The following is a 12,573-nucleotide window of genomic DNA, read 5'->3' as shown; positions in this document are numbered from 1 at the left end:
CCCATTTTTAAAATTCTTTGTATCCATGCTTCTGCATTTAACCTTTCAATTCATTTTCACTTGTTTAAAGATGAAAAAGAAAATGTTATTGCTAAAAATCCATATACCGGTATATTTACAAGAAAAAAATAATATTTATTTGTATTCTTCCAAAGTTTCATGTTACTTGAGTAACCTTATCTAAGAGATTGATAAAATTCTTTTATGCATTAAAACAGCCTGGGCTTGGACAGATAATTTGTATGAAATAGGTTTGCCTGATCATCTTCATCGTAGCGTACTACGAAAATGAAGTGGGGAAAATTTTTCTTTCTTAATCTTATACAAATTGGATGCAGCAGGATCAGATTATATAATACCTTGCTTTGAAATTATACCAGAGCGATGGCCTTTTTACAACTTCTTCACACACACAGCCAAAAACATCTAAGTGCACTAGCTAGAATTTCAGCAAAATCATTTTGTAATAAGAAATAATGTTGATTTAGATTAGAAAAATCCAGAAATTTTATATTTCTGTCACATTTTATTGCACTTTTTAATGCTTAAAACAGCACATAGAGTTGGAACTGTTTAGAGATTTTTAAAAAAATCTAAGTTTGTAAATTCATTTTAATTATCAGTATTATTTCTTACCAATTGCAAAGTTGTCTGAAAATATATCTGAATTATATCCTGGAAAGCCACCATAGTAATTTTTGCTAATTTGTACTTGTCCACTTTGGTCTTTTTGAGATTGGGTTGTGTTTAATTTTCACATTGGTTTGTCATTAATAGTTATTCTTCATTGTTTTCAAAAATTATTATATTTAACTAAGAAGAATGCTCCTTCATTTAATATTCAAGAACATTCACAATAACTTGAACTTTAGCCTTAAGATATTTAAAATTAATATCTTTAATTAATTATTTAATTAATTTAATTCTACATATTTTACATGTATTACTAGGAAAAAATTAAATAAATGAAATTAAATTTAAAAACTTCCAAATAGTACAAAAATTCAGAATATATATTTTTTAAAACATGGCGGTGCCCAAGGACTGGCACCAACAGAACCAGATCTGTAATGCCATCATGATGTCACCAGTGGGTTGCTACCAGTTCGGGTGATCCAATCCGAACTGGAGAAACCCACTCCTGATTCATATGAGTATTTCTACTCTGACAGTTTCATAGAATGGCTTCATATGAGTTACAAGTTCCATGTTTTTGCATCAACCAATAGTTTAAATATAGAAAAAAAATGCATGTTTAAATAAAACACTCATATGCAATCTGCTTTGGAATAACATTTAACAATGAAAGGGGAATACAAATTATATAAATAAAAGTTAATTTTAGGAGATTTCTTAAGTATATTGTGTATTGGACTAAAATATGTACTGTACTAACATTTTCATATCTGATTTTTAATATTTTTTGCCAGTTAAGTGTTCTGCCAGCGTGTCTCAACCACCCGTAATTACAGGGTAATTAGTCCAGGAAGACACACACCACACGATAAAAGGAAAACCCAAAAGTTTTTATAAACAGAAAAATAGAAACAGCTCCCCTTTTAAATGTCAAAGGGATTTTCTGGTACACACAAGGCACAGGTTAAATGCAGTCCAATTGCTCACCCAATAACTGGGAAATTGAGTCCAATTCTAAAGTCCAGAGAGTCCACACACACAATTCTGAACAGCAAAAACCACGATCTTGACGAAACAATGAATCAGATAAACTGCCATGAGGCTAAAACACCAGGCTGCACTTTTATCTGTAGCACTAATTACAGCAGCCCCACCCAACCTCAGGTGGCCTCATTTTCTCTTGTAATAATCCTTCAGCTGTTGTCTCCGATGCATCACTCTACGCATGCGTGGATGTGTTATTAATTCTTGTTCAAAATCCAGGGATGATACAGATGACTGATTTCCTGGGCTGTCTGCCAAACTCCCCTCTTCCCTGTCACTCACGCTTCCTTGATCAGAGGAGACTTCGTCGGCAGATTCTACTGGGAGCAAAACAGGCCTGCGGCATGTGGATGTCTCCCCCACCTCCACCTCCACATTCCTTGGGGCAGGAGGTGGGCCAGAGCTAACCACAACAGTTAAGAATAATATAAAGTTGAGGAAGAAAACAAACAGTCCAGGGAATGCAAGTTAAGGGCCACATCCTTCAAAAATGCAGACTGAATTAAAATAATATTTTGATGTAAAACAATTGAACAAAAATAGTCTCCCTAGGCATTTTGACATAGCTTCTTTTCTTGAAGTCTTCAAATAATTTTGTACAAATGTGGCTCCAATTTTAAGTTGCTGCACTGATAGTCTTTATAGGTGAGTAAATAGAGATATCTAAATTTGAAGTAAATACTATACACATACAAGATACATGATAGCATCAGTCATCCTTTAACGGGTCATGTTCTTGAATGCAACCACAATGCTTAGTAGAAAGATCTGTGCATAGATGTCATCAACATTAACTTATTCCTTCCTTCCTAGAAAACTGGAATCATTCCTCTCTAGTCTAATAAGTGTATGCTAGAAAGAATATATATTGCATTTTATAATCTTTTGGGGAATCTTGTGTGTTAACAGAAAGAGACTGAGTAGCCAAAATCTTGAAGCAGAAAAACATAAAAAGCTTGGAAGCTTCAAATATAGAAAGATGAAGTTCAAATTCTCTGTTAGAATCTAAAGTCCCAACTGTTGCAGCTGTACCAAAACTTGGAGAAACTTCTCCCCCCACACCCCCCAAGACCTAATTTGTTTAATTAGTATGGGAAAAATGATGTATAATTTTATTTGGCTATCTAATTTTGTCAATTCAAAAAAGGGTTAGCTTTGGTAAGTCTTTCATACAAAGCATAAAACAATTATAGCATAACTGATTCCAAAAGGTAATTCATAGTTCAATTTCCCCCTTTTTTGCCATTTTATTCTTTTAACTCTACAATTTTTTTTGGACAAAGAACTATTTTATTTCCCAAAGGCCTCTGAAAAGTCTTGCATTAAGAATTGTTCATTCCAAGGCCACAAATACAATGGTCTCAAAAGATTGGATCAATTTAGAAAAATAAGACAGGACATTTGTACTTTTAACATTCTGTGTAGAAAGCAGCATTTAGTATGTCTCTCTGCCATGTGCTGAAAATTCCTTTGTTTGCAGAATTATTAAATTCTGGTATTTTCAGTGTCTTGTCACTCTGCTAAATATTTCTGTAGGCAAATAGGGCATAACCTATGCTATATTATCTGTAATATTTGATAAATTCAACTTCTTGGTGTATAATTTCATGGGCTGTGGTTTTATATTGGTCAATTATTTAATCAATATTGCTAAAATTAGGTAATTCATGCTCAGAACTTCAATGTTCTTGTTCACAGCTCTTAGACGGAAGGAGAAATCTAATTTTTCCTTGTATCTTTAATCCACTTTTCATACCTAATACAGTATATTAAATTACTTTGCCTTAAAGAAGGCAAAAGTTGGTGTGCTCTTCACTGGATTTTACTTAGAGTTTTAGTGCCCCTTTAAATAACTCACTGTGCATTAATGTTTAAAAGTGGTTTGATGGAAAGAAATAGGATGGATTATTTCATATTAAGTGAAACTACATTTTCTCTGTGGTCCACTGCATAAATAATTACCTTAGAAATGTGAATGAGCCCTTTCACACATTGGAATTGCTACAGCTGCAGTCAATAACTAGTAATGATTAAATGAAGTTTCAAACTAATAATGGATGAACTCAAATAGACTGGACTCTGAACAGGTTGATTTTTTAAAAATCTTTTTGCTCATTAAGCATCATTATTTTTTAGTTTACCATTTTGTAATGTTAAGAATGCCTTAAACAATATCTTGACAGATCTATGTTTAATCATAGATTTCTTGCTGAAGTTAACAAGAAACAGAATGCAAAATATTCACATTTTGCAGTGCATATAATCAGCATGTTTGAAAATCCTTTGCTATCATTATGTCCTCCTTCTTTTTAAAGCCAAGCCTTGACTAAGTTTGGGCATTAGATGTGAAAAGAATTTTCTTTCCTAACTCCAAAATAACTCTGGCTGGGGTCTTATGAATTATTATAATACAAGTAGTGTTGGGCGAACCGAACCCACAAAGTTCGGTATACCTAACCCAAGCCCAAATTTTTTCAAAAGTTTGGCAAAAGTCCGGATTCGGGTTCAGGAGAGCACCAGGAAGCGCTGCCGCCCAGCTGTCACCTTCAGAAACAGTCGGGGTACTTCCTGGCGCTCACCCGAACCCGAACTTTTGCCGAACTTCTCAGTTCGGTGTTCGGGAGACCGCCGAGAAGTGCCCCGTCTGTTTCTGAAGGTGACAGCTGGGCGGCGGCACTTCCCAGAACAGCCGGGGAGCTGTTGGCCGGTCGGGAAGCGCAAAAGGAGGTGGGGAATCCCACAAGGAAATTCAAGGGTAGAGCTTTGACATCACTGAGGCGTCCTTCCTGGAGTCCCCATTTCAGCCGGCCAGGAAGGACATCTTAGTGACGTCAAAGCTCAGTTTGGGTTCGGGTTTGGAAGAGCGCCGGGAAGCACCCCGGCTGTTTGGGAAGGTGACAGCTGGGCAGCGGCGCTTCCCAGCACTTTCCCAAGCCCCGAACTTGAAAGTTCGGCAAAAGTTCGGGTTCCAAACCTGAACCTGAACTTTGTTGGGTTCTCCCAACACTAAATACAAGCTTGGACAGTGCAGTGTAGAACCTATAGTAGACAGCATTTATTCTTTAGATTCAGACAACATATTACCATAAGTAATGTTTTGCTTTAGTGACCATTTATGTAAGAAAGCAGTGATTTTGTTTGTTTATAAGCTATGCTTTACTGCAGGATATGAATTCATCACTTTAAAAAAATAGAAAGATATCCCTATACTTGAAGTGCTGTTGCTTCTCTCTTCATAGTTCTTTTTTCTTCTTTTATCTCCTATTTCCTAACATAGTGCATCTCAAGTAGAAAATGGTCAATGTTTATTATTCTCATTAGATAAAACAGCAAAGAGAAAATTAAAACTTCATTGGCAACAGAGCTATTTATCATATTGGATAAAACCAATGAATCTCAGAACAAATGTGATTATTTAAGTCTTTGGACATTTCTCATGGTGCAAAACCTTTTGGTATCAGATATAGAAACGTATTCATTCTTCAGCTACATTTGTGAATGCATCTAAATTACTAACTTTTTCTACTGAAGAAATCTATAGTAGTGTTTATTTACAAAAAAGCCTCCACAAAACAAATCAAACAATAAGATTATCAGCTCTAAAAGACCATGCAGCATTATCCTGAAGGAATTACAAATGGTGTCAAACTTCAGTCATTCAAACAAAATGATGGGGGCCGGTGGGTGGGTGAGAGGCCTCCCTCCCCTCCCCAATTTGTAAAGAGGCTACATAACCCATGGGGGATGTTGGATGGTCCCCCCCTGATTTTTTTCTTGAATCTTTGTCTCCCCCATTCTTGGTATCCCTGTTTTTTATGCTGCGCCCATTCCTTGGAGTCCTTCGGAGACCTCCTCCCCCTCCCTTTTCCAGATTATCAAAGAAGTATTTTGGTTTTACTTTTTATCTCTTTCAATTTTCCTTTTTTCCCCTTTTGCTTATAAATGAATAATTAAAAACTTCCCAAATTTTTTTGGGGGGGAGAGGAATTACCCTTAAGTTCATTCTTCGCTGAAGGGACTGGAGCGACATTCGCCCCTTTTTCTTTTCCTTCCACAAAACGCTGCTGGATGAAACGCCGCCGCCACCTCTGCTGCCTTAATCAAGCCACCTGACAGGTTTGAAGATCTTAAGAATATAAATGCCTTTAAACCTGGCAAGTTTAAGGCTTGTGGACTTCAACTCCCATTCCTGTGGTAGAATGACTGGTGGAGGAATTCTGGGAGTTGAAGTCCACAACTCTTAAAGCTCTCACGTTTGAAGAGCCCCTGAGTTAGGGGTTAAGAGTGTAAAGGTCTTTAAACCTGGCAAGTTTAAGGCTTGCGGACTTCATTTCCCATTCCTAAGGCAGCTTGACTGGTGGAGGAATTCTGGGAGTTGAAGTCCACAAGTCTTGAAGCTGTCAAGTTGGAAGTTTGTAAAAAGTGTACATGGTTTTTGTTCTGTCGAGCTCTCTGGTAGAATCCTCCCGAAAATTCACAGATACAAATTTCAGACACACACATGTTTGAAAATTCAAAACAATGTTCTTTATACCGAAAATTCAAATAAACTAAGCACTATTTTTGTATAGCAAAGAGCACTCGTCTCCAAACAAACTGGTAATTTATACAAGTCCCTTATCAGTTCTGAGATACTTAGCTTGCAGCTGTGAGGCAATTCACAGTCCTTTTTCTTTCACAAAGTGAAACACACTTGGCTCTGGTTTAGTTTCAAAGTGGGGAAAAATCAGCACACAAAGGTCGAAGTCAGCAAGGCAGGCACGAAACACAACGATCAGATAATCCTCCACAATGGCCAAACCCACAGACTGCTATTTATAGCAGCCTCACTAATTACCACAGCCCCACCCAACCACAGGTGGCCTCATTTTCTTTGATAATAATATCTCAGTTGTTGTTGCCTATGCATCGCTCTCCGCATGTGTGGTTGTATCATTAACTCTTGTTCCGAATCCAAGGAGGAGAGAGATAATTGATCTCCTTCTGAACTGTCTGCCACACTCTCCTCCTACCTGTCACTCATGTCTTCTTGGTCAGAGGAGCCTTCATCATCAGATTCCACCAGGAGCAAAACAGACCTGTGGCATGTGGATGTCTCCCCAACATCCACAGTCCTTGGGGCAGGAGCTGGGCCAGAGCTAACCAGAACAGTTTTAAAAAGTATATATGGTTGTAAAAGGTTTCTGCTACACTGGTATTTTATTAAACAATATAATACTACACTATTTGGTTCAGAACACTTTTCCCCTTGTTTTCCTCCCCTAAAATCTAGGTGCGTCTTTTACACTGTTGCGTCTTATACATTGAAAAATATGGTAGTTCTGTCACACAGTTGTGTTTCATCACCTATACCCAGACATGGAACCAAACTTGCTGATGGACAAGCAGGTATCAGGAAGCTGAGTTCTGTAAAGATTTGCAAACTGAACCAGGGATAGAAACTCATCTTTTAGGCGCATCTGGTTCAGCTGATTTACCTGCCTGTGCAGAAGCATCTCAGGACCTCTCACAACAAGCAGTATCATCTTCCAAGACTCTTCTCTATTTACATGCTATATAGTTGATGCCGCATTCTGTCAAATTTCAGCTTAGTTGAAGGGACAGCAAAGGAGAAAAAATGCTGAAGGAAAGAAAGAGTTCTGACAAAGGGGGAAAAGGTAAATTTGGATGAGATCAATGTAATAGTAAACCAAACTAGTTTGTTGGTTAAAGAGAAAAATGACACCACCTAAACAACTAAAGTGAAGTAGCTCCATTTTATAAGTAGCTCTATTTCATGATGAAATTTTAATGTTTAGTAAATATATGCTTATATGGCACACCATCAAAGTTTTATTTTTTAGTGAGTAGAGACTCATGCATCAATGTATGAAATGATTTTAATGTTCACCCTCAAGCTAATGCAGATTTAACTTTCAGAACTCTAATTGAGTTGCTGGGAAAATTCCATTTCCTCAAGGTTAAAATCTATAGTAGATTCTCATGTCAAAAAAATAATGGTGAACGAATATTTAGAACTGCATGGTAGAAATGAAAGTGGGGTTTAGAAAAGTAATTGAAATGAAATGATTTTAAAAAACAAGGAAATGACCCAAAATATGGTTCAGTGCTAAAACATTAAAGAACAGCAGACTATTAAACTAAAAATTACAGATAGGAAAAAAATGTGAGTATTTCGTTTCATAAATATGATTTGTTTTTTGGGTTTGGGGATGGGTATCATAGCACATAATCAATCACTGGTGATAAAAATGGTGACCAGTAAGTTAATATTACATTGAAATCAATACAGGTAATCCTTGACTTACAACCTTGAAGTTGAGAAAAATGACTTATGACTGAGTTTGCATGCTTGCCAACTGGTTCATATATATGATGGTTACAGTGTCCCAGGAACATGTGATCACCTTTTGCAACCTTCTAAGGAGCAAAGACAATGGGGAAGCCAGATTTATTTTACAACTGGGTTACTAATTTAACAGCTGCAGTGATTCGTTTAAAAACAGTGGCAAGAAATGTCATGAAATGGAGCAGAACTCAACAACTGTCTTGCTTATCAACAGAAATATGGGCTCAGTTGTGGTTGTAAGTCTAGGACAGCGATGGCGAACATTTTTTCCCTCGGGTGCCAAAAGCACATGTGCTATCATGCATGCACAAGTACCCATGCCCATAATTCAGTGCCTGGGGAGGGTGAAAATGGGCTCCCCCGTCCCCCTGGAAGCCCTCTAGAGGCTGGAAATGGCCCATTCCCCAATTTCTGGTGGGCCCAGTAGGCCTGTTTTTTGCCCTTCTCCAGGCTCCAGATGTTTTCCTGGAGCCTGAGGAGGGCAAAAATGTCCTCCCCTGCCCCCTTGGAAGCCCTCCGGAAGCTGAAAATACCCTCCAAGAGCCTTTATGCTAGCCGAAAATCAGCTGCCTGAAGCACACATTTGCACTGGAGCTGAGCTAGGGCAATGGCTCGCATGCTGGCAGATATGGTTTCGTGTGCCACCTGCAGTAGGCATGCCATAGGTTTGCCATCACTGGTCTAGGACTTACCAGTATTGTTTCAGAAAAAAATGTATCAAGCTACTCTCCAAAATATTGTTTAGGCGACATTGTTTAGTCGATGGGACCCGGAGAGGGCGAACTCTGTGGGACCTAACCGGTCGCTGGGATTCGTTTGGCAGAAGGCGGTCCCGGAGATATTCTGGTCCGATGCCATGAAGGGCTTTATAGGTCATAACCAACACTTTGAATTGTGACCGGAAACTGATCGGCAACCAATGCAGAATGTGGAGTGTTGGTGTAACATGAGCATACTTAGGGAAGCCCATGATTGCTCTCGCAGCTGCATTCTGCATGATCTGAGTTTCTGAACACTTTTCAAAAGTAGCCCCATGTAAAGAGCATTACAGTAGTCAAACCTCGAAGTGATAAGGGCATGAGTGACTGTGAGCAATGACTCCCGGTCCAGGTAGGGTCGCAACTAGTGTACCAGGCGAACCTGGGCAAATGGCCCCCTCGCCACAGCTGAAAGATGATGAGAAATGTGAGCTATGGATCGAGGAGGACGCCCAAGTTGCGGACCCTCTCTGAGGGGGTCAATAATTCCCTCCCAAGGTAATGGACGGACAGGTGGAATTGTCCTTGGGAGGCAAAACCCACAGCCACTCCGTCTTGTCAGGGTTGAGTTTGAGTCTGTTGACACCCATCCAGACCCCAACAGCCTCCAGACACCGTGTGGTGTGAGCAAATGTAGCAGTGAGCAAAGAATAGTGAAGACTATTCTGGGCAAAGATAATATGGTAGAAAATAAATCAACCCATAAATGAAAAAGGAGGGAAATTAAATGGCTATTAATAATGTTTCTCAAAATTTGCTCTAGGATTAAAGCATTATTCTACCATTATTACTGCTTTACCATTCTACTGTTCTACCATTATTACTCTTGGATATAAATACTCAATATACAGTATAATAGAAAACTGAATGTGAGAGGAAATAGGATTTTGGATAGGTATTTTAAGATTCTCAGCTTCAACAATTTAAGATGTGTAGCCGTCAATTCTTCTAGAATTCCCTAACCAGGATTTTGGCTAGGGAATTCCGGGAATTTATTCATTCATTCATTCATTCATTCATTCATTCATTCATTCATTCATTCATTCATTCATTCATTCATTCATTCAACTTCTATGCTGCCCAATCCTGAAGGACTCAGGTTGGCTTACAATAATAATATAAATAGAAATACAAATAGATACAGAACAATAAAAAGAAGTCAATATAATCTAAAACTATAAAGCCCCGTATTAAAAAGAAACCCATTAATTATAAAGCAGTCATAATCCCATACATACATAGATACATAGATACATAGATACATAGATACATAGATACATACATACATACATACATACATACATACATGAGTGAATTGAAATCCACTCATCTTAAAATTGCTAAGGGTGGGTCTAAGAAGACATTTATATATGTATAAAAAGTCTATACTGTAAAATAAGATGGACAATCTATGGCTCTTTAGATGCTGATCAAAACTAATTTCTTATTTTCCTTGGCCAAGTTAGTTGGCATTGCAGTTTAACACATCTGAGAATTGTAGAATCCATATTATTTCATGTTGTGGTTATTTTCAATATACGATATATATATATATATATATATATATATATATATATATATATATATATATATATATATATATATATAATTATTATTTATTTATTTATTTATTTATTTATTTATTTATTTATTAGATTTGTATGCTGCCCCTCTCTGCAGATATAAGGATTGTTTACTTGTCCAATTCATTTAATAAATGTGGAAACAATTTTTAACATTCTCACTTCAGTCATTTAAAAGGGCTTTTTAAATGAAAATTGTTACAAATAATGTGCATTTCTTTTGTTCCTTAGGATGTGGATTTTTTCCACATCTGGAGACCCTCTAGTTACTTAAAAAAAGAAAAGAAAACCAGATAAGGTGATTCCCTTCCTACAGTTATGTTCAAGAGATGTTTTCAGTGATGCTCATAAACCAGTTGTTAGCCATATATGAGGATCTAAAGATATAACCAGCCTTTATGAGCTTCATATTACAGGGCACAGTCTGCCTCTTCAGATAGAAATTGTGAAAACATTTGCACTGGAAAAAATGATTACAATAAGAGGAAAATACTTTTAAAAGACATTTTTAAATATTGCATTATACTTTGGAGATCAACAGTGGCATTTAGGGTGTTTTCAGTAATTCAAAATGAAGGTGACAGCTTCTCTTAAATTTAAGCTGCTTCTCTTAGGATCAGCAACTTATAGGAGACTTATTTATGTTATTCCCATGTTGAATTCTTTCATGATTTTCACCTGTTTTTATTGAATAAAACACTAGGTCTGAGTTGTTACAACATGCAAAATCAAAGAAATCACAGTATTGTATGGATTAGTGTTGTGGCCTGTCTGTGTCCTGCACACTTGGTCATGGATCCTGAGGACCGAGAGACGGTTGTGGCCTGGTACCCTAGGCCCATGTAGGATGTCAGTTCTCTTTTCCTGTGCGCCTATTATTCTAGGAAGCTAAATCCATCTGAGCGTAACTACACTATTTCGGAGAAGGAACTGTTGTCCATTAAAACTGCCTTCAAGACCTGGAGGCATCATCTTGAGGGAGCCCGACACCAAGTAGAAGTTCGGACAGGCCAAAAAAACCCCAAACCCGGAGTTCCTACAAAATGTGAGGAAACTTAATCAGTGCCAGATCTGGTGGTCCTTCTTTGCCAGATTCCATTTTAAGATCACCTACATCCTGTTCCGTCGGGCTCTCTGGTAGAATCCTCCCAAAAATTCACAGGTACAAATTTCAGACACACACACGTTTGAAAATTCAAAACAATGTTCTTTATAATGAAAATTCACTTAAACTAAGCCCTCTTTTGGTATAGCAAAGAGCACTCATCTCCAAACAAACTGGTAATTTATACAAGTCCCTTAGCAGTCCTGTGATACTTAGCTTGCAGCTGTGAGGCAATTCAAAGTCCTTCTTTCACAAAGTGAAACACACTTTGCTCTGGTTTAGTTTCAAAGCACAAAAAATCAGTCAGTAAAGCAGTCATGAAACACAATGATCAGATAATCCTCCACAATGGCCAAACCCACAGGCTGCTATTTATAGCAGCCTCAATAATTACCACAGCCCCACCCAACCACAGGTGGCCTCATTTTCTTTGATAATAATCTCTCAGTTGTTGTTGCCTATGCATCGCTCTCCTCATGTGTGGCTGTATCATTAATTCTTGTTCTGAATCCAAGGAGGAGCTAGATAATTGATCTCCTTCTGAACTGTCTGCCACACTCTCCTCCTCCTTGTCACTCATGTCTTCTTGGTCAGAGGAGCCTTCATCATCAGATTCCACCGGGGGCAAAACAGGCCTGCAGCATGTGGATGTCTCCCCCACATCCACAATCCTTGAGGCAGGAGCTGGGCCAGAGCTAACCACAACACATCCCAAGTGGGCATAACCAACAGGTGGATACCCTATCACATAAACTGGAATGTGCCTAAGTCAAGGCCCCGCTGCTACCTCACACTATTCTGCCTGTTGAGTCAATCACAGCCATCCACAACCCTGTTGATCTATGAGGACAGATTCAGGAGGCACAGCATCAGGATGAGTTCATGGAGCAACAGAAGTGGGAGATAGGGCCTGAGTCTTTTTGGAGTTTTTCAGATGACTTTCTCCGTTTTCAAGACAAGTTGTACATACCAGCAGGACTGCTCCGCAGCCTGATTCTAAACCAGTGCCATGGTAACCCTGCAGCGAGAGATTTTTGTTGCTTCAAGACCCTACACCTTATTTCCCAGACTTTTTGGTGGCCTAGACTCTGGCATAAT

The sequence above is a fragment of the Erythrolamprus reginae genome, chromosome 3 (assembly GCF_031021105.1).
Source record: "Erythrolamprus reginae isolate rEryReg1 chromosome 3, rEryReg1.hap1, whole genome shotgun sequence".
Classification (NCBI taxonomy): domain Eukaryota; kingdom Metazoa; phylum Chordata; class Lepidosauria; order Squamata; family Dipsadidae; genus Erythrolamprus; species Erythrolamprus reginae.
This window is presented reverse-complemented; position numbering follows the sequence as displayed.